At 45.1% G+C, this 22,503-nt stretch overlaps 1 protein-coding gene across 15 annotated transcripts in view; it reads left to right on the forward strand.

Moving 5' to 3' along the window:
• Zasp52 (Z band alternatively spliced PDZ-motif protein 52) overlaps positions 1-22,503 on the forward strand; it is a 526,437-nt gene that overhangs the window by 170,887 nt on the left and 333,047 nt on the right. The gene's annotated exons all lie outside the window — the stretch shown is intronic.

Consider the following 22,503-nt stretch of genomic DNA (forward strand, 5'->3'; position numbering starts at 1 on the left):
CCAGAAATGATGCCGGAAAGGTCCTCAAATGATCCCCTAATAGTCCCGAAATGACCCTGACGGGATCTCGAACGGACTCCTAAATGACCCTGACGGGATCCCGGAGAGATCTCGACATCCATCCAGAAATGATCTTGGAAGGGCCCAAAATAATACCGAAACAATCTCTGAAAAGTCAAGTAATTACTCCGACGGAATCCCGCACGGATCCCAAAAACTATCCAGAAATGATGCCGGAAGGTCCTCAAATTATCCCCCAATAGTCCCGAAATGACCGAAAACCATCCAGAAATTATGCCGGAAGGGACCCCAAATGATCCCGAATACCATACAGAAATGATGCCGGAAAATACCCCAAATGATCCCGAAATAGTCCCTAAAAAGTTCCGAAATGACCCTGTAACTGCTCCATTATCGTATTAACAAACGCAACCCTGCGTATTGCTGAATATTTGCCTTATTTCTTTATTTCTTGTATTTCGTATTGCTGAATATTTATCATATTTCTTTATGTTGTTCTATTTCACTCGTTCAATTTATTCGTTGTTAACTTTTCTTTGTAACTTATAAGTTCAGTTAAATACTGGACGCCAACAACATTGTACAGGTCTACAAGTAGGATATGTAGCAGCACGCACATACACAGCCACGCTCACCTGATAAAATGCTTGTTCTTGTTCGTTTTTTTTGTGGATGCTATTTGGCACTGTTGTACTTCTTAGGACAAAACAAAGTTTAGTAGCTGCTATCGAAAACTGTTTAAAATTTTTTTTTCTTATATTACAAAGAAATATACTTATTTACTTTCAAACGAGCACTTAATTACATCTCTCTTTAATAACCATATATTTTGGACAATTTTAATTAACAAATTGTGATACTTTTTTACGGGGACGATTGCTAAAACCCGACCAAAACCGTCGTGGGAGGTATTAATAGACGCGTTTTTGCCTCGCTTCCAATAATTCGAATACTTTTTCTCTTCGGACTATTGACAACAGGACAAAACGCGTCTATTCATTTTTCTTTCCGCTTTTTTGGACGGGTTATTGCAGTCGACCTCTGTTTCAAACTGTTTTTCGCGGAGAACTTTTGAACGGGTAGAAAAACTAAACTCCCGTGTTTGTATTCTTAATACTGAAATAACTACGCGTCCTCAGATACCCCAATTGAAGACTTTTTTTATAATTTTCTGAAGGACCCACATGGGTGCACTTAAAATTTCCTACTAAATTCGTTATAAGAAATTTACCATCACAGCAACCCATATCTGATATTCCGATCCCTTTTTTGCTTCCCTGTGTCGCTTTCGACGAAGCAACCCCGGTAATTTTGACACTTCGTTCAGTGTCAAAACTCATGTTCCACGCAGGTTCCACTGGGTTCCACGCTAGTTTGACACTGACCGAAGTGTCAAACTGCCGTGTGTTAGAAAGGGAAAGAAATTGTTTCCCTCTCATACATATCATACTTGTAAACCTGTACAATGGCCAACAAAGTGTAACACGCTCAAGACTTGTAAATTAAATGTTCATTTTAAAACTAGTAAACATATATTTTTTACTTGCCAGTAGCATCAGTGACATAAGTTTACACTTTGCGTCCAAATTAACTTGTCCATTGAGACAATAAAGCGAAATATAGCCGAAATTCATACGCGCAGTCAGCGTTCTAACTATTTATCGTCAATTCGCAGCACGCCAAGCTGTCGTAATTAAAAACATCGCAGTCAGCGTCCCAAATTAACTTGTCCATTGTGACAATAAATTGAAATATTGCCCAAATTCGCACACGCAGTCAGCGTTCTAAATATTTGTCGTCACTTCGCAGCACCCAGGCTGCCTTAATTCAAAACGTCGCAGTCAGCGTCGCAACCGTCGCCACTTTGCCATAGTCGTGTTGAAGCACGTCAGGTTGTTTAATTTATAAGCGTCGCAGTCAACATCGCAACCGTCGCCATTTCATATTGTAGCATAACAGAAAATAAGTCTGTTGTAGTTGGTTGCAATAGATACATAACTCGTCAACATTTGTTGCTGAAAATCAAATTAACCGTCAACATTTGCCCCATCGAATACTCGCCACTTTATTTTCATTTGAACAAACAATTGCAAGAAGAAGTTCATTTTGCGTCATAAAATTTCGTGTAAATGATGACAAGAAACAAATCTAAAGAAAATAAAAATACCGATGGAAATTCGGCAGAAAATTCGGAGGAAGACGAGAATTTAAACAGAACAATGGTTGAAATGAATAATACCACCGGAGAAAACGCATCAGCACAAATTTCACAACAAGAATTGACAGCGTTGTTAGCCAGCATAAATTCCCTGCAGGAGTCAGTTAGCGAACTACGTCGTGACAACGAGCGATTGCAAATGGAAAGAGATAATGCCGCCGCAGCTAATCTTCCAGCTGGTTCATCGGCCATAACATTTACATCATCCGCAAATGTTTTAAACAATTTAGGGCTGAACTCTACCACCGCTGTTGATTCAACCAGCGTATCTACCATTCCGCATTGCAAGTACTCCGCAACGACTACCAAACAATCATCAGAATATATGCCATACCAAACAACTGTAGGCACAGCAAATTCGCTAATTATTTCTCCCTCTCCTGTCGCCACAACCGTCGCCGGTGTTTCACCAGTAACACAAGTTGCCTATAACCAACCATTGCCATATCTAGGATCCATGCCGAATGTTCCTGTGAACCTTGGGAACACACCGCCACCGAGCCAATATTTACCATCGCTGCCTACCTTGCAGGCCGCACAACCACAGATGTATCAGCCAGGAGCTGAGCAATATCGAGGAACGATGACATACGTGGAAAATGCAGCTGCTAAACTCTATCCCCTGCCTACTTTCAGTGGTGATCCGGAAGACTGGCCATTATTTAAAGCGAGTTACATTGACACCACCAGAGAGTTCGGCTACAATAACAAGCAAAATTTGATACGATTGCAGAAAGCGCTGAGTGGAAATGCCAAGCAAAAGGTTTCGTCACTGCTAATTTTTCCAGACGAGGTGTCACATGTTTGAGATGAGCTGGAATTTAATTTCGGACATCCTGAGTTACTGTTACGTGTACAGATGCAAAAGATACAACAGTGCCCAGTTATAAATGAAAGAAATATTGAACAAATAGTTGACTTTTCAAATAAGGTACGCAATATAGTGGCGTTTTTAAAGTCTTCCAATGGCCATCATCATTTAATGAGCCCTATGCTATTGGAGTTACTCGTCCTTAAGATGCCACCCTCGAAGCAGTTCGAGTGGAGTCGTCACATCCTGATTATATCACATCCTAATCTTCAAGTTTTTTCTGATTGGTTAAGTGAATTGGCGAAAGTGGTTAGTCTGATGCCGTCAATTTATACAGCCCTTCAGCCTCCGGTTACCACAACGTCGTGGCGCCAGCATGGATCGCCAACAAAACAACAGACGTCACACCAGTCTTCGTCCCGTCAGTCAAATTCTGGCCCTAGCACATCACGTCGAATGTTGTACACTTCCGAATCAGGTGAGTCCAAAGCCTGTGTTAAATGCAATCAAGAGCATCAGCTAGAAAATTGTGGTCAATTTAAAACATTGTCGGTATTTAAAAGATGGGAGTTCGTTAAACAACGCTCCCTTTGTTTTTCTTGCCTCAAAGCTGGCCATAATTTAAGTAACTGCCAATTTAAAAGGGTATGTGGCATTGATTCTTGTCGACGTATGCACAACGAGCTGCTCCATAATGCAGAGTCAGTACCGGCTGCAGCTAAATCGAATGTTTCTACACCACAAGAAAACGCACATATTTTAAATACGTCAATAAATAAGAACACTGCATGCCTATTCAAAGTCCTTCCAGTCATTGTTAATGGACCGAAGGCAAGTGTTAAAATCTACGCAGTGATGGATGAAGGGTCATCAGTCACACTTTTGGAAGAAAATATTGCCAACGTCTTAGGTGTTCGAGGATGCATCGCCCCACTCACATTACAGTGGTACAACGAAAAACAAACTACCGAGAAGTCACGCATGGTCAATCTAGAAATTCGTGGTTTAGATTCAGCATCGTATCATCTTAAGAATGTACGAACAGTAAAACACCTCGATCTGCCGACGCAGTCGTTTCGCAAAGATGCGCATGAACATTTGGTACATTCATGTGTAGCAGATTATGAAAACGCGCAGCCGTCATTGTTGATAGGTCTTGATAACAGCTTTCTATGTACACCTAATGATACGATTGACGCCGGACCGGACCAGCCTATCGCAGTCGCCACCAAATTGGGTTGGCTGGCGTACGGACCAGTAGGATCAGTGAGTACAGCCCAGGTGCTCCATGTGCGCCAGTCTGTCAGAGAAAATCAATTACATCAGCTTGTCGCGGACTATTTCAGTGTCGAAAACTTTGGTGTCAAGCATTTAAACGCGACTTTGGAGTCAAATGAAATCAGCCGTTCCAGGCGCATTCTGGAAGAAACCACCAGATATCTTGGGAATCGTTATGAGATAGGATTGCTTTGGCGCGAGGACCATATCCAACTGCCCCTCAGCTATGATATGGCCAAGCGAAGATTAATTAGTGTCGAAAACAAAATGATGAAGGATGCCAGCTATGCCGCCACCTACAAAGCAGAAATAACAAAGTATATCGATAAGGGATATGCACACCTGTTGACAATGCGTGAAGCACAACACCATACATCTACGACTTGGTATTTACCTCATTTCGGTGTAATAAACCCCAACAAGCCGAATAAGATGCGCATCGTATTTGATGCAGCTGCTGTTGTGGAAAATACATCACTCAACTCTACACTATTGAAGGGACCAGAAATTGCTCAATCATTAATGGCAATTATGTACAAATTTCGCCAACGTAAAATTGCTGTCGCTGGGGATATCGAGGCCATGTTCTCTCAAATAAAGGTTAGACCGGAAGACATAAATGCGCAACGATTTTTATGGAGGGATGGCAACCAATCCAAGCCTATACGAGTATACGTAATGTCGTCCATGATATTTAGTGCAACTTGCTTACCATGTTGTGCTGAGTACGTGAAAAATAAAAACGCTGATCAGTTTGTACAATCCATGCCGCGTGGTGCCAAAGCAGTGATACACAACACTTACGTAGACGACCTGGTCATCAGTTTCGACGATGAGCAAGAAGCGGCCGAAGTTGTTAATGAAACTATAGTCATCAATGCCAGAGCAGGATTTAACTTGAGAAATTTTGTATCCAATGCCAAGCAACTGCAACAACAGTTAAATGGACACACCATAGCCAAATCAAATGTCGTCAATATGGACCAATCACAGACCGACAAAATTCTTGGTATGTATTGGAACAGCAATAACGATGTTTTGGAATTTCATTTTAGGTTCTACAAAATATGTCGAGACGTTATCGATTGTGTACGTGGTCCAACCAAACGAGAACTACTTGTCATCGCTATGTCTATCTATGATCCGTTTGGCATTATGGCGAACGTTACCATTACCGTCAAGATTATTATCCAAGCTACTTGGAAACAAAGCATTGAATGGGACGATCCTTTACCAGCGGAGCTTAACAAGCAGTGGGCAATATGGTGGTCATCCTTTCAGAACGTGGAACAGTTCGCTGTGCCCAGATGCCTCTCACCCCGTTACTCAACGGCAGGCGAAATACAGTTACACATCTTCGTAGATGCAAGCGACACAGCTTATGCTGCAGTGGCATATTTAAGAATCAAGCAAGATGACAGTATCGACGTCGCATTTTTGTCTGGAAAATCGCGGTGCGCCCCTAAACGAGAAATATCCGTTCCACGATTAGAACTGCAAGCCCCTGTGATGGGTAGCCGTTTAAAGAGTTCCATAGAAGAATGTCTTGAGCGAAAAATGGACAGTATAACGTTTTGGAGTGACTCTAAAACCGTATTACTATGGTTTCGTTCTACCACGCGAAATTTCAAACAGTTTGTCGCCAATCGTATTGCAGAGATACTAAACAACACCGCACCCTCACAGTGGCGGTGGATGCCATCGGCAATAAACGTAGCCGATGCCGCAACAAAAATAAAGTCGCCACCCATACTCCAATCAAATTCACCGTGGGTAAAAGGTCCCGATTTCCTACATGTCAGCGAAGACATGTGGCCGGAGGAACCCTTGCACATGCATTCCGAGCACTGCGTCAAAGAAGAAACGCACAAATTTTTGCTGGTCACAGCCAACAAGGTAAAGCACATTGTGGAAATTAGCAAGTTTTCGTCATATTTGAGACTGTTGCGAGTTATTGCTTGGGTTAAACGTTTTGTTGATAATGTAAAGGCTAAACAGAGCAGACGCGGAGAACTTACAGCAGAGGAACTGACTGAGGCCGAAATCTACCTGTACCAACAGGTCCAACATGAAGTTTTTTATAAAGAGATCTACGCTCTACAAAATAACCAATCTGTGGCGAAGTCTAGCGCACTATACCAGCTTACCCCGAAGCTCGATGAAAAGGGTATCCTACGGGTGAACGGCAGAATCGATGCAGCTTACTGTCTCCCATACTCAGCTCGTCACCCCATTATACTGCCGAATGGTCACGCCCTCTCGAATTTAGTAATGGACTACTACCATACAAAACGGCATCATCATAACGATCAACTTATAATCAACGAAATGAGACAGCACTTCTGGATACCCCGGTCCCGTCATCTATTGAAAACTGTTAAAAGAAACTGTCCTGTGTGTATTAAAAGTAGCGCTAAACCTATTGTGCCGCGGATGGGTCAATTGCCACCGGACCGCCTTACGCCCTATGTACGCCCATTTACATATGCGGGTGTAGATTATTGTGGGCCATTCCTTGTCACCATCGGCCGACGTCGTGAAAAACGCTGGGTAGCGCTATTTACTTGCCTGACAACACGAGCTGTCCATATAGAAATCGCTGAGGACTTATCAACCGATGCCTTCATTATATGTATGAGAAACTTTGTTAACCGTAGGGGCGTGCCCATTCGTTTGAGAAGCGACAACGGCACCAACTTTATTGGGGCCCAAAAGGTACTGGAAAAGGATCAGCAAATCTTTGATTTCGACGCAATACAACAGGAGGCCGCTAAAAATAGAATTGAATGGGTTTTCAACTGCCCAGGTCATCCTGCCGCTGGTGGATGCTGGGAGCATCTGGTGCAATGTGTTAAGCGCATATTACAAAGAGTTCTCAAAGACGAAGCACCACGAGTCGAGACATTGCGAAGCGTGCTTATCGAAGCTGAAAATATAATAAACAGTCGTCCGTTGACAGACATCCCAGTGACTCCCGACAACCCTGAACCATTGACACCAAATCATTTTTTATTAGGTGGCCTGAATTCGACACAGACCCCAGCTCCCAGTGAGGAGAATGTCTGTTTACGTAAACAGTGGCGTATAGCACAAAACTTAAAGAACCGTTTCTGGAAACGGTGGATATCCGAATATTTGCCCCAATTGCTCCTTCGGCAAAAATGGCGTGAAGAAGTTCGACCATTGGAGGTAGGCCAATTGGTTTTGGTGTGTGACTCACAGCTCCCAAGAAGTCAGTGGCAAACAGGCCGCATAACCGAAGTCATTACCGCAAAGGATGGTCAGGTGAGGAGCGCCACGGTGCGAACAAGCCACGGTATCCTGCGAAGACCGACCTGTAAGCTAGCCGCTTTAGCGCTGTGAATCCCCATGGATTCACGGAGGGGTGGAATGTAACTGCTCCATTATCGTATTAACAAACGCAACCCTGCGTATTGCTGAATATTTGCCTTATTTCTTTATTTCTTGTATTTCGTATTGCTGAATATTTATCATATTTCTTTATGTTGTTCTATTTCACTCGTTCAATTTATTCGTTGTTAACTTTTCTTTGTAACTTATAAGTTCAGTTAAATACTGGACGCCAACAAAGTGTAACACGCTCAATACTTGTAAATTAAATGTTCATTTTAAAACTAGTAAACATATATTTTTTACTTGCCAGTAGCATCAGTGACAGACCCCGAAGGGATGGGTCCTCAAAACCATATAGAAATGATGCCGGAAGGTACCCCAAATGATCCGAAATGACCCCGGCAGGATCCCGTACGGATCCCGAAAACCATCCAGAAATGATGCCGAAAGGGTCCCCAAATGATCCGATACCAGTCGATAAAAAGTCCCGAAATAACCCCGACGGGATCCCGGATGGATCCTCAAAACCATATAGAAATGATGCCGGAAGGTACCCCAAATGATCCGAAATGACCCCGGCAGGATCCCGTACGGATCCCGAAAACCATCCAGAAATGATGCCGAAAGGCTCCCCTAATTATCCCGTATTAGTCGAGAAAAAGTCCCGAAATGACCCCGACGGTGGCCGGAAGGTACCCCAAAGGATCCCGAAATAGTTCCGAAATGAACCTGACGGGATCCCGAACGAATCCCGTAAACCATCTAGAAATGGTGCCGGAAGGTATCTCAAATGATCCCGAAATAGTACCGAAATGACCCTGACGGGATCCCAGACGGATCCCGAAAACCATCTAGAAATGATGCCGGAAGGTGCCCCAAATGATCCCGAAATAGTCCCGAAATGACCCCGACGGGATCCCAGACGGATCCCGAAAGCCATCCAGAAATGATGCCGAAAGCGTCCCCAAATGAGCCCGTATTAGTCGAGAAAAAGTCCTGAAATTACCCCGACGGGATCCCGGACGGATCCCGAAAAACATCTAGAAATGATACCGGAAGGTACCCCAAATGATCCCGAAATAGTCCCGAAAAGACCCCGACGGGATCCCGGACGGATCCCGAAAAACATCCAGAAATGATGCCGAAAGCGTCCCCAAATTATCCCATATTAGTCGAGAAAAAGTCCCGAAATTACCCCGACGGGTTCCCGGACGGATCCCGAAAACCATCTAGCAATGATGACGGAAGCTACCCTAAATGATCCTGTATTAGTCGAGAAAAAGTCCCGAAATTACCACGACGGGATCCCGGACGGATCCAGAAAACCATCTAGAAATGAAGCCGGAAGGTACACCAAATGAACCCGTATTAGTCGAGAAAAAGTCCCAAAATGCCCTGAAGGGATCCCGAACGGATCCCGAAAACCATACAGAAATGATGCCGAAAAGGTCCCCAAATGATCCCGTATTAGTCGAGAAAAAGTCCCGAAATGACCCCGACGGGATCCCGGACGGATCCCGAAAACCATCGAGAAATGATGCCGAAAGGGTCCCGAAATGATCCCGTATTAGTCGAGAAAGGGCCCCAAAATGACCCCGACGGGAACCGGACGGAACCCGAAAACCATCCAGAAATGATGCCGAAAGGGTCCTCAAATGATCCCGTATCAGTCGAGAAAAAGTCCAGAAATAACCCCGACGGGACCCGGACGGATCCCGAAAACCATCCAGAAATGATGCCGAAATGGTCCCCAAATGATCCCGTCTTAGTCGAGAAAAAGTTCCGAAATGACCCCGACGGGATCCCAGACGGATCCCGAAAACCGTCCAGAAATGATGCTGGAAGGGTCCCCAAATGATCGCGAAATAGTCCCGAAATGATCCCGGAATAGTCCCGAAAATGTACCAAAATAATCCCGACGGAATCCCGGACGGATCCAGAAAACCATACACAAATGATCCCGGAAGGGTCCCAAAATTATCCCGGAATAGTCCCGAAAAAGTCCAGAAATTACCCCGGCGGCATCGCGGACGGATCCCGAAAACCATCCAGAACAGATCCCGGAAGGGTCTCGATATGACCCGAACGGGATTACAAAAAGGGTGAAGATAATTATAAAACCATGTTAATAAGGCAACAGGCGCGTTGGAGCGAATGAAGAGTTACAAAGAAACATACAGGTAAAGCTAATAAAAGCGTGCTAATAAAAACAATTGAAGGAGGGCGGATGGCGGGAGGAGGAGAGTACCACTGATCGTTTTTCCAAAATTGTTTAGATCTCGATCTGTATGAGTCAAATACCAAAAATTATTCATTTTAGGACAAAATTTACATTGAGTTATAACAATTTATAGATTTTGCTCGAGAGGGAAAGGAGGGGGGGGGGGGTGTATCACTGCTCACTTTGTAAGCCCTCGACTTATTTCACCAATTGAGTTTGTAATATTAGTGAAGGTCAGTATACGTAAAGTTATAATGTGTAAAAATTATTGAAACATAATTTCTCGAAGGGGTCGTGGGACCTCCACCCCTCTTTCCATGTTCGAAAAAAATTTCGCTAGTAGACTACTGTCTGTGTCCCAAATTTCATCAAAATCTGTGTAGCCATTCTGGCGTGATTCAGTCGCAAAGACGAAAAAATATAATAATTAAATTATAACTGTTCCTAGGGGGCGGAGACCACGCCCCTTTTAAAAAATATATAGCTAGTAGATCCTTCTAGACTATTGGCTATATGTGTGCAAAATTTCATCCAAATCGGTTTAGCCGTTCTTGCGTGATTGAGTCACAAAGACAAACGTCTGGACAAACATCCAAACTTCCAAACATCCAAACCCATTTATAATATATATATTAGATATTAGATTAGATATTAGACTAGCCTTTACCCGCGGCCCTGTCCGCAAGAGATAATAAAATATATGGACTATTCACGTTAGCCTGCCTATCAAGTTATCTGTTTAAATTATTTTTGTCAATGTATTTTATTTTTGTAATAGGGTAATAAATGAGTTGATAACCTGAAAGGCACGCTTACGTGAATAGTATGATACAATTTTTTTCGAATTAAAAAAATACGTTTTGTTTTTAAGTTAAATTAATTGATATGAGAGCGGCGAAGGAACTACTATTCATAGAACAAAGGAGTGAAACTACAATTAGCTAAAACCAAAGAGAATTTTTTAGATGAAAATAGTGTTGTTTAGTTGGTTAAAATATTATTACAGGATTATTTATAAGAAATCAAAAATATACAGAACGAAAAAGCTGTGTTAGATATTAAAGATAAAATATACCGAATTTTAATTACGAATAATTTGCAGCGAATCCATGGCCATAAAATCTCATAATTTAAAAAGGCATGTGTGCTGAACTACTGGTTTCGAAGAGTCCTTAAAAGATCCCGGAAGGGTTCCAAAATGATACCAAAATAGTCCCGAAATGACCCCGACAAATCCCGAAAACCATCCAGAAAAGATCCCTGAAGGGTCTCCAAATGATCCCGATATGACCCTGGCGGAATCTAGGACGGATCCCGAAAACCATCCAGAAATGATGCCGGAAGAACCCCAAATGATCCCTAAGAAGTGCTGAAATAACCCTCATGGGATCTCGCAAGGCATCCAGAAATGATACAGGATCCCCAATGATCCCGAAATAGTGCCAAAAATGTTCCGAAATGACCCGAACGGATCCTGAAATGATGTCAGAAGGGTCCCAAATGATCTTGAAATAGTCCAGAAAAAGTCGGGAAATTACCCCGTCGGGATCCCGGACGGTTTCCGAACACCATCCAGAAATAATCCCGAAAGGATCCCCAAATTATCCCGAAATAATCCCGGACGGATCCCAGATGTGTCCTTAAAGAGTCCCCAAATGATCCCGAAATGACCCTGACGGGATCCCAGATTGATCCCGGAAGCCCTGCAGAACTGGTGCCGGCAAACTCTCCAAATGATCCCGAAATAATCCAGAAAAAGTCACGAAATGACCCCGACGTGATTCCGTAAACCGTCCAGACAGGATCCCTGAAGGGTCCCCAAATGATCCCGAAATATTCCCGAAAAAGTCCCTAAATGACCCGGACGGATCCCGAAAACTATCCAGAAGTGATTCCGCAAGGGTCCCAAAATGATTTCGAAATAGTCCCGAAATGACCCTGACGGGTACCTGGACGGATCCCGAAATCATCCAGGAATTATACCAGAAGAGTCCCCAAATGATCCCGAAATAACCCTTACGGGATCCCGAAAACCATCCAAAATTTAACCCGGAAGGATCCCCAAATGATCCCGGAATACTCCCGTAAAAGTCCCGAAATAACCGCGACGGGATCCCCGCACGGATCCCGAAAACTATCCAGAAATGATCCCGTAAGGGTTCCAAAATGATCCCGAAATATTCCCGCAATAACCCCCACGGGATCCCGAAAACCATCCAGAAATGATCCTTAAAGAGCCACCAAATGATCCCGAAATGATGCTGACGGGATCACAGATTGATCACAGAGGTGATGCCGGAATGGTCCCAAAATAATCCCGCAATAGACCCGGAAAAGTCCCGAAATGACCCTGACGGGTACTCGGACGGATCCCGAAAATCATCCAGAAATTATACCGGAAGAGTTCCCAAACTATCCCGAAATAATCCCGAAAAAAACTCCACGGGATCATCAAAACCATTCAGAAATGATGGAAATATGGACTATTCACGTTAGCCTACCTATCAAGTTATCTGTTTAAATTATTTTTGTCAATGTATTTTATTTTTGTAATAGAGTAATAAATGAACTGATAACCTGAAAGGCACGCTTGCGTGAATAGTATGATACAATTTTTTCGAATTAAAAAAATACGTTTTGTTTTTAAGTTAAATTAATTGATATGACAGCGGCGAAGGAACTACTATTCATAGAACAAAGGAGTGAAACTACAATTAGCCAAAACCAAAGAGAATTTTTTTAGATGACAATAGTGTTGCTTTTTCGGGTATTTAGTTGGTTAAAATATTATTACAGGATTATTTAAAAAAAAATCAAAAATATACAGAACGAAAAAGCTGTGTTAGATATTAAAGATAAAACATACCGAATTTTAATTACGAATAATTTGCAACGAATCCATGGCCATAAAAGCGCATAATTTAAAAAGGCATATGTGCTGAACTACTGGTTTCGAAGAGTCCTTAAAAGATCCCGGAAGGGTCCCAAAATGATACCAAAATAGTCCCGAAATGATCCCGACAAATCCCGAAAACCATCCAGAAAAGATCCCTGAAGGGTCTCCAAATGATCCCAAAATTACCCTGACGGAATCGAGGACGGATCCCGAAACCATCCTGAAATGATGCCGGAAGAACCCCAAATGATCCCTAAAAAGTGCCGAAATAACCCTCATGGGATCTCGAAAGGCATCCAGAAATGATACAGGATCCCCAATGATGCCGAAATAGTGCCAAAAATGTTCCGAAATGACCAGGACGGTTCCTGAAATGATGTCAGAAGGGTCCCAAATGATCTTGAAATAGTCCAGAAAAAGTCACGAAATTACCCCGTCGGGATCCCGGACGGTTTCCGAACACCATCCAGAAATGATCTCGAAAGGATCCCCAAATTATCCCGAAATAATCCCGGACGGATCCCAGATGTGTCCTTAAAGAGTCCCCAAATGATCCCGAAATGACCCTGGCGGGATCCTGAAAACCATCCAGAATTTAACCCTGAAGGATACTCAAATGATCCCGGAATACTCCCGTAAAAGTCCCGAAATAACCGCGACGGGATCGAGGACGGATCCCGAAAACTATCCAGAAATGATCCCGTAAGTGTTCCAAAATGATCCTGAAAAAGTTCCGAAAATACCCTGACGGGTAAACGGACGGATTCCAACAATCATCCAGAAATTATACCGGAAGAGTGCCAAAATGATTTGAAAATAGTCGCGAAATAACAACGACAGGATCCCGAAAACCATCCAGAAATGATCCCGGAGGGGTCCCCAAATGACCCCGGAATACTCCCAAAAAAGTCCTGAAATAATCCCGACAGGACGCCGGACGGATCCCGAAATCCATCCAGAAATGATCCCATAAAAGTCCCGAAATGACGCTGACACAGTCCAGAAAAAGTCTCGAAATTTCCCCGACGAGATGCCGGATGGATCGCCAAATCCACCCGGAAATGATCCCGAAAGGGTCCCAAAAAGAACCGAAATAGTCCCGAAAAATTCCCGATATGACCCCGACCGATCCCGAAACCCATCGGAAGGGTCCCCAAATGATCACTAAATAATACAGAAAAAGTCAAGAAATGACCCCTAGAGGGCCCCAAATGATCTCGAAATAGTCCCGAAAAAGTCCCGAAATGACCCTGACGGGATCCCGGACAGATCCCGAAATCCATCCAGACATGATCTTGGAAGGGTCCCAAAATGATCCCGAAATAGTCTCGGAAAAGTCCAGAAATTACCCTGAGGGATCCCGGACGAATCCTGAAAACCATCCTTAAATGATCCCGAAAAAGTTCCAAAATGACTCTGACGGGATCCCGTACGGATCCCGAAAACCATCCAGAAATGATGCCGAAAGGCTCCCTAAGTGATCCCGTATTAGTCCTGAAATGACCCCGACGGTATCCCCAACGGATACTGAAAACCATCTAGAAATGATGGCGGAAGGTTCCACAAATGATCCCGAAAAAGTCCCGAAATTACCCTGATGGGTTCCCGTACAGATCCCGAAATCCATCCAGAAATGATCTTGGAAGGGTCCCAAAATGACCCCGAAATAGTCTCGGAAAATTCCAGAAATTACCCTGATGGATCCTGGACGAATCCTGAAAACCATCCTTAAATGATCCCGAAAAAGTCCCGAAATTACTCTGAGGGGATCCCGTACGGATCCCGAAAACCACCCAGAAATGATGCCGAAATGGTCCCCAATGATCCCGTACTAGTCGAGAAAAAGTTTCGAAATGACCCTGACGGGATCCCGGACGGATACCGAAAACCATCTAGAAATGATGCCGGAAGGGACCCCAAATGATCCCGAAAAAGTCCCGAAATGACTCCGACGGGATCCCGAACGGATACTGAAAACCATCCGGAAATGATGCCGGAAAGGTCTTCAAATTATCCCCTAATAGTCCCGAAATGACCCCGACGGGATCCCGGACGGATCCCGAAAACCATACAGAAATGATGCCGGAAGAGCCCCCAAATGATCCCAAAAAAGTCCCCAAATGACCCCGACATACTCCAGAAAAAGTTCCGAAATGGCTCCGAGGGAATCAACGACGGATCGCGAAAACCATACAGAAATGATTCCGGAAGGATCCCAAAATGATCCCGAAATAGTTGGGAAATGACCCAGATGGGATCCCGCACAGATCCAGAAATGATCCCGGAAGGATCCCCAAATGATCCCAAAATGGTCCCGAAATGACCCTGATGGATCCGGCAAACCATCAGGAAATTATGCCGGAAGGGTCCCCAAATGATCCCGAAATAAAACAGAAAAAGTCACGAAACGACCCCTAGGGGATCCCCAAATGATCCCGTATTAGCCCCGAAATAATCCCAAAATTACCCTGACGGGATCCCGAAAGGATTCCGAAAACAATCCAGAAATGATGCCGGAAAGGTCCTCAAATGATCCCCTAATAGTCCCGAAATGACCGTGACGGGATCCCCACAACTATCCAGAAATGATGCCGAAAGGGTCCGCAAATGATCCCGTATTAGTCGAGAAAAAGTCCCGAAATGACCACGACGGGATCCCGACGAATCCCAAAAACCATCCAGAAATGATGCCGGTAGGTATCCCAAATGATCCCGAAATAGTCCCGAAATGACCTCGTCGGCATCCCGGACGGATCCCGAAAAATTATCCAGAAATGATGCCGGAAAGGTTACCAAATGATCCCCTAATAGTCCCGAAATTACCCTGATGGGATCCCCGGACGGATCCCGAAAACCATCCAGAAATGATGCCGAAAGGGTTCCAAAATGATCCCGTATTAGTCGCGAAAAAGTCCCGAAATGACCCCGACGGGATCCCGGACGGATCCCGAAAACTATCCAGAAATGATGCCGGAAGAGCCCCAAAATGATCCCGAAAAAGTCCCGAAATGACCACGACGGGATCCCGGACGGATCCCGAAAACCATCCAGAAATGATGCCGGAAGAGCCCCAAAATGACCACGAAAAAGTCCCCAAATGACCCCGACGAGATCCCGGACGGATCCCGAAAACCATCCAGAAATGATGCCGAATGATCCCGTATTAGTCGCGAAAAAGTCCCGAAATGACCCCGACGGGATCCCGGACGGATCCCGAAAACTATCCAGAAATGATGCCGGAAGAGCCCCAAAATGATCCCGAAAAAGTCCCGAAATTACCACGACGGGATCCCGGACGGATCCCGAAAACCATCCAGAAATGATGCCGGAAGAGCCCCAAAATGACCCCGAAAAAGTCCCCAAATGACCCCGACGAGATCCCGGACGGATCCCGCAAACCATCCAGAAATGATGCCGGAAGAGCCCCCAAATGATCCCGAAAAAGTCCCCAAATGACCCCGACGAGATCCCGGACGGATCCCGAAAACCATCCAGAAATGATGCCGAATGATCCCGTATTAGTCGCGAAAAAGTCCCGAAATGACCCCGACGGGATGCCGGACGAATCCCGAGGACCATCCAGAAATGATGTCTAAAGGGACCCAAAATAACCCCGAAATAGTCCCGTAATGATCCCGGAAACCATCAAGAATTTATCTCTGGAAGGTACGCAAATGATCCCGAAAGTACCCCAACGGGATCCCGGACGGATCCCGAAAACCATCCAGAAATGATGCCGGAAGGGTCCCCAAATGATCGCGAAATTGTCCCGAAATGATTCCGGAATAATCCCGAAAATGTCCCAAAATAACCCCGACGGGATCCCGGACGGATCCCGAAAACTATACAGAAATGATCCCGGAAGGGTCCCAAAATGATCCCGAAATAGTCCTGAAAAAGTCCCGAAATTACCCCGGCGTAATCCCGGACCGATCCCGAAAACCATCCAGAAATGATCCCGGAAGGGTCTCGATACGACCCTTACGGGATTACAAATAAGGTGAAGCTAATTATAAAACCATGTTAATACGGCAGCAGGCGCATTGGAGCGAATAAAAAGTTACATAGAAACATACAGGTAAAGCTAATAAAAGCGTGCTAATAAAAACAATTGATGGAGGGCGGTTGGCGGGAGTAGAGGAGAGGACCACTGATCGTTCCTCCAAAATTGTCTAGATCTCGTTCTGTCTGTACCAGATACCAAAAACTATTGATTTAGAAGAAAATTTATATTGAGTTATAACAATTTATAGATTTTGCACCAGAGGTGGTGATAAAGGGGGGCGGGCGGAGGGTGTCACTGCTTACTTTGTAAGCCCTCGACTTATTTGACCCCTTGAGTCTGTGATATTGGTGAAGGCCAGTATACGTAAAGTTATAATGTGTAAAAATTATTGAAAAATTATTTCTCGAAGGGGTCGTGGGACCCCCACCCCTCTTTCCATGTTCGTAAAAAATTTCGCTAGTAGACCACTGTCTGTGTCCCAAATTTCATCAAAATCCGTGTAGCCATTCTGGCGTGATTCAGTCGCAAAGACGAAAAAATATAATAATTAAATTATAACTGTTCCTAGGGGGCGGAGACCACGCCCTTTTTGAAAAATATATAGCTAGTAGATCCTTATAGAATATTGGCTATATGTGTGCAAAATTTCATCCAAATCGGTCCAGCCGTTCTTGCGTTATTGAGTCACAAAGACAAACGTCTGGACAAACATCCAAACATCCAAACATCCAAACATCTTAACATCCAAACTTTGCCATTTATAATATAATAGCCTTTACCCGCGGCCCCGTCCGCAAGGAGAAAATGAAATATGTGGGCTATTCACGTTAGCCTGCTTATAAAGTTATCTGTTTAAAATTTTTTTCTGTCTAATGCATTTTATTTTTGTAATTGAGTAAAAAAAAGAACTTTATGAGCTGATAACCTGATAGGATCCCAAAATGATAACGAAACTATCCAGAAAAAGCCACGAAATGACCCCGACGCTATCGCGGACGGATCCCGAAAACCATCCAGAAACGCCCCGGAAGTGTTTCCAAAAGTTCCCGAAGTAGTCCCAAAAAACCCGAAATGACAACGACGCGATTCTAGACTTATCCACATAACCACACAGAAATGATCCCGAAATAGTCCCGAAAAAGTTCCGAAATTACCCTGACGGGCTCCCGGACGGATTTCAGAAACCATCCAGAAAATATCCAGGAAGGGTCCCTAAATTATCCCGACTAACTCCAGAAAAAGCTCCGAAATGGCTCCGAGGAGATCCACGATGGATCGCGAAAACCATACAGAAATGATTCCGGAAGGATTCCAAAATGATCCCGAAATAGTCCGGAATTGACCCAGATTGGATCCCGCACAGATCCAGAAATGATCCCGGAAGGGTGCAAAAACTATCCCGGAAAAGTAACAAAAAATCCCGAAATGGCTCCTACGGCATCCCGGACGGATCCAGAAATGATCTCGGAAGGGTCCCAAAATGATCCCAAAATGACCCTGATGGATCCGGCAAACCATCAAGAAATTATGCCGAAAGGGTCCCAAAATGATCCCGAAATAATACAGAAAAAGTCATGAAACGACCCCCAGAGGATCCCCAAATGATCCCGTATTAGCCCCGAAAAGGTCCCGAAATAACCCCGACGGGATCCCGGACAAATCCCGAAAACCATCCAGAAATGATGCCGGAAGGAATCCCAAATGATTCCGTAAAAGTCCCGCATTGATTCCGACGGGATCCCGAACGGATACCGAAAATCATCCAGAAGTGATGCCGGAAAGGTCCTCAAATGATCACCTAATAGTCCCGAAATGACCCTTAAGGGGTCATGGACGGATCCCATAAACCATCCAGAAATGATCCCGATAAATTCCCGAAGAAGTCCCGAAATGACCCTGACGGGATCTCGAACGCACCCCTAAATGACCCTGACGGAATCCCGGACAGATCCCGAAATCCATCCAGAAATGATCTTGGGAGGGACCCCAAATGATCCCGAAAAAGTCCCACAATGATTCCGAGGGGATCCTGATCGGATACCGATAACCATCCAGAAGTGATGCCGGAAAGGTCCTCAAATGATCACCTAATACCAAAATGACCCTGACGGCATCCCGGACTGATCCCAAAATCCATCCAGAAATGATCTTGGGAAGGTCCCAAAATTATCCCGAAATAGTCTCGGAAAAGTTCAGAAATTACCCTGACGGGTTCCCGGACGAATCCTGAAAGCCATCTCTAAATGATCCCGAAAAAGTCCCGAAATGACCCTGACTGGACCCCGAAAGGATCCCGAAAACTATCCAGAAATGATGCCGGAAATGTCCTCAAATGATCACCTAATAGTTCCGAAAAGGCCCTGACGGGATCCGGAACGGATCCCGACAACTATCTAGAAATGATGCCGAAAGGGCCTGCAAATGATCCCGTATTAGTCGAGAAAAAGTCCCGAAATGAACCCGACGGGATGCCGGACGAATCCCAAAAACCAGCCAGAAATGATGCCGGAAGGGACACCAAATGATCCCGAAAAAGTCCCGCAATAATTCCGACGGGATCCTGAGCGGATACCGAAAACCATCCAGAAGTGATGCCGAAAAGGTCCTCAAATGATCACCTAATAGTCCCAAAATGACCCTGACGGCATCCCGGACAGATCCCGAAATCCATCCAGAAATGATCTTGGGAGGGTCCCAAAATTATCCCGAAATAGTCTGGGAAAAGTCCAGAAATTACCCTGACGGATACCGGACGAATCCTGAAAACCAATCTTAAATGATGCCGAAAAAGTCCCGAAATGACCCTGATGGGACCCGGAAAGGATTCCGAAAACTAACCAGAAATGATGCCGGAAAGGTCCTCAAATGATCTCCCAATAGTTCCGAAAAGACCCTGACGGGATCCCGAACGGATCCCGACAACATCCAGAAATGATACCGAAAGGGCCCGCAAATGATCCCGTATTAGTCGAGAAAAAGTCCCGAAATGACCCCGACGGGATGCCGCACGAATCCCAAAAACCATCCAGAAATGATTTTGGAAGGGACCCCAATGATCCCGAAAAAGTCCCGCAATTATTCCGACGGGAATCTGAACGGATACCGAAAACCATCCAGAAGTGATGCCGGAACGGTCCTCAAATGTTCACCTAATAGTCCCAAAATGACCCTGAGGGCATCCCGGACAAATCCCGAAATCCATCCAGAAATGATCTTGGGAAGGTCCCAAAATGATCCCGAAATAGTCTCGGAAAAGTCCAGAAATTACCCTGACGGGTTCCCGGATGAATCCTGAAAGCCATCCTTAAATGATCCCGAAAAAGCCCCGAAATGACCCTGACGGGATCCCGAAAGGATTCCAAAAACTATCCAGAAATGATGCCGGAAAGGTCCTCAAATGATCCCCTAATAGTTCCGAAATGACCGTGACGGGATCCCGAACGGATCCCGACAACTATCCAGAAATTATGCTGAAAGGGTCCGCAAATGATCCCGTATTAGTCGAGAAAAAGTCCCGAAATGACCCCGACGGGATCCCGGACGAATCCCAAAAACCATCCAGAAATGATGCCGGTAGGTATCCCAAATGATCCCGAAATAATCCCGAAATGACCTCGTCGGCATCCCGGACGGATACCGAAAATTATCCAGAAATGATGCCGGAAAGGTCCACCAATGATCCCATAATAGTCCCGAAATTACCCTGATGGGATCCCGGACGGATCCCGAAAACCATCCAGAAATGATGCCGGAAGAGCCCCCAAATGATTCCGAAAAAGTCCCCAAATGACCCCGACGATATCCCGGACGGATCCCGAAAACCATCCAGAAATGATGCCGGAAGAGCCCCCAAATGATCCCGAAAAAGTCCCCAAATGACCCCGACGAGATCCCGCACGGATCCCGAAAACCATCCAGAAATGATGCCGGAAGAGCCCCAAATGATCCCGAAAAAGTCTCCAAATGACCCCGACATACTCCAGAAAAGGTTCCGAAATGGCTCCGAGGTTATCAACGACGGATCGCGAAAACCATACAGAAATGATTCCGGAAGGATCCCAAAATGATCCCGAAATAGTCCGGAAATGACCCAGATGGGATCCCGCACAGATCCAGAAATGATCCCGGAAGGGTCCAAAAACTATCCCGGAAAAGTAACAAAAAATCCCGAAATGGCTCCTACGGCATCCCGGACGGATCCAGAAATGATCTCGGAAGGGTCCCCAAATGATCCCAAAATGGTCCCGAAATGACCCTGATGGATCCGGCAAACCATCAAGAAATTATGCCGGAAGGGTCCCCAAATGATCCCGAAATAAAACAGAAAAAGTCACGAAACGACCCCTAGAGGATCCCAAAATGATCCCGTATTAGCCCCAAAGAAGTCCCAAAATGACCCTGACGGGATCCCGAAAGGATTCCGAAAACAATACAGAAATGATGCCGGAAAGGTCCTCAAATGATCCCCTAATAGTCCCGAAATGACCGTGACGGGATCCCGACAACTATCCAGAAATGATGCCGAAAGGGTCCGCAAATGATCCCGTATTAGTCGAAAAAAAGTCCCGAAAGGACCACGACGGGATCCCGACCGAATCCCAAAAACCATCCAGAAATGATGCCGGTAGGTATCCCAAATGATCCCGAAATAGTCCCGAAATGACCTCGTCGGCATCCCGGACGGATCCCGAAAATTATCCAGAAATGATGCCGGAAAGGTTCCCAAATGATCCCCTAATAGTCCCGAAATTACCCTAATGGGATCCCGGACGGATCCCGAAAACCATCCAGAAATGATGCCGAAAGGGTTCCCAAATGATCCCTTATTAGTCGCGAAAAAGTCCCGAAATGACCCCGACGGGATCCCGGACGGATCCCGAAAACCATCCAGAAATGATGCCGAAAGGGTTCCCAAATGATCCCGTATTAGTCGCGAAAAAGTCCCGAAATGACCCCGACGGGAACCCGGACGGATCCCGAAAACCATCCAGAAATGATGCCGGATGAGCCCCAAAATGATCCCGAAAAAGTCCCCAAATGACCCCGACGAGATCCCGGACGGATCCCGAAAACCATCCAGAAATGATGCCTGAAGAGCCCCCAAATGATCCCGAAAAAGTCCCCAAATGACCCCGACGATATCCCGGACGGACCCCGAAAACCATCCAGAAATGATGCCGGAAGAGCCCTCAAATGATCCCGAAAAAGTCCCCATATGACCCCGACGAGATCCCGCACGGATCCCGAAAACCATCCAGAAATGATGCCGGAAGGGTCCCCAAATGATCGCGAAATAGTCCCGAAATGATTCCGGAATAGTCCCGAAAATGTTCCAAAATAACCCCGACGGGATCCCGGACGGATCCCGTAAACTATACAGAAATGATCCCGGAAGGGTCCCAAAATGATCCCGAAATAGTCCCGAAAAAGTCCCGAAATTACCCCGGCGTAATCCCGGACCGATCCCGAAAACCATCCAGAAATGATCCCGGAAGGGTCTCGATATGACCCTTACGGGATTACAAATAAGGTGAAGCTAATTATAAAACCATGTTAATAAGGCAGCAGGCGCATTGGAGCGAATAAAAAGTTAGATAGAAACATACAGGTAAAGCTAATAAAAGCGTGCTAATAAAAACAATTGATGGAGGGCGGATGGCGGGAGTAGAGGAGAGGACCACTGATCGTTCCTCCAAAA

This window comes from Eurosta solidaginis, chromosome 3 (genome assembly GCF_040869045.1).
Source record: "Eurosta solidaginis isolate ZX-2024a chromosome 3, ASM4086904v1, whole genome shotgun sequence".
NCBI classification, from domain to species: Eukaryota; Metazoa; Arthropoda; class Insecta; order Diptera; family Tephritidae; genus Eurosta; species Eurosta solidaginis.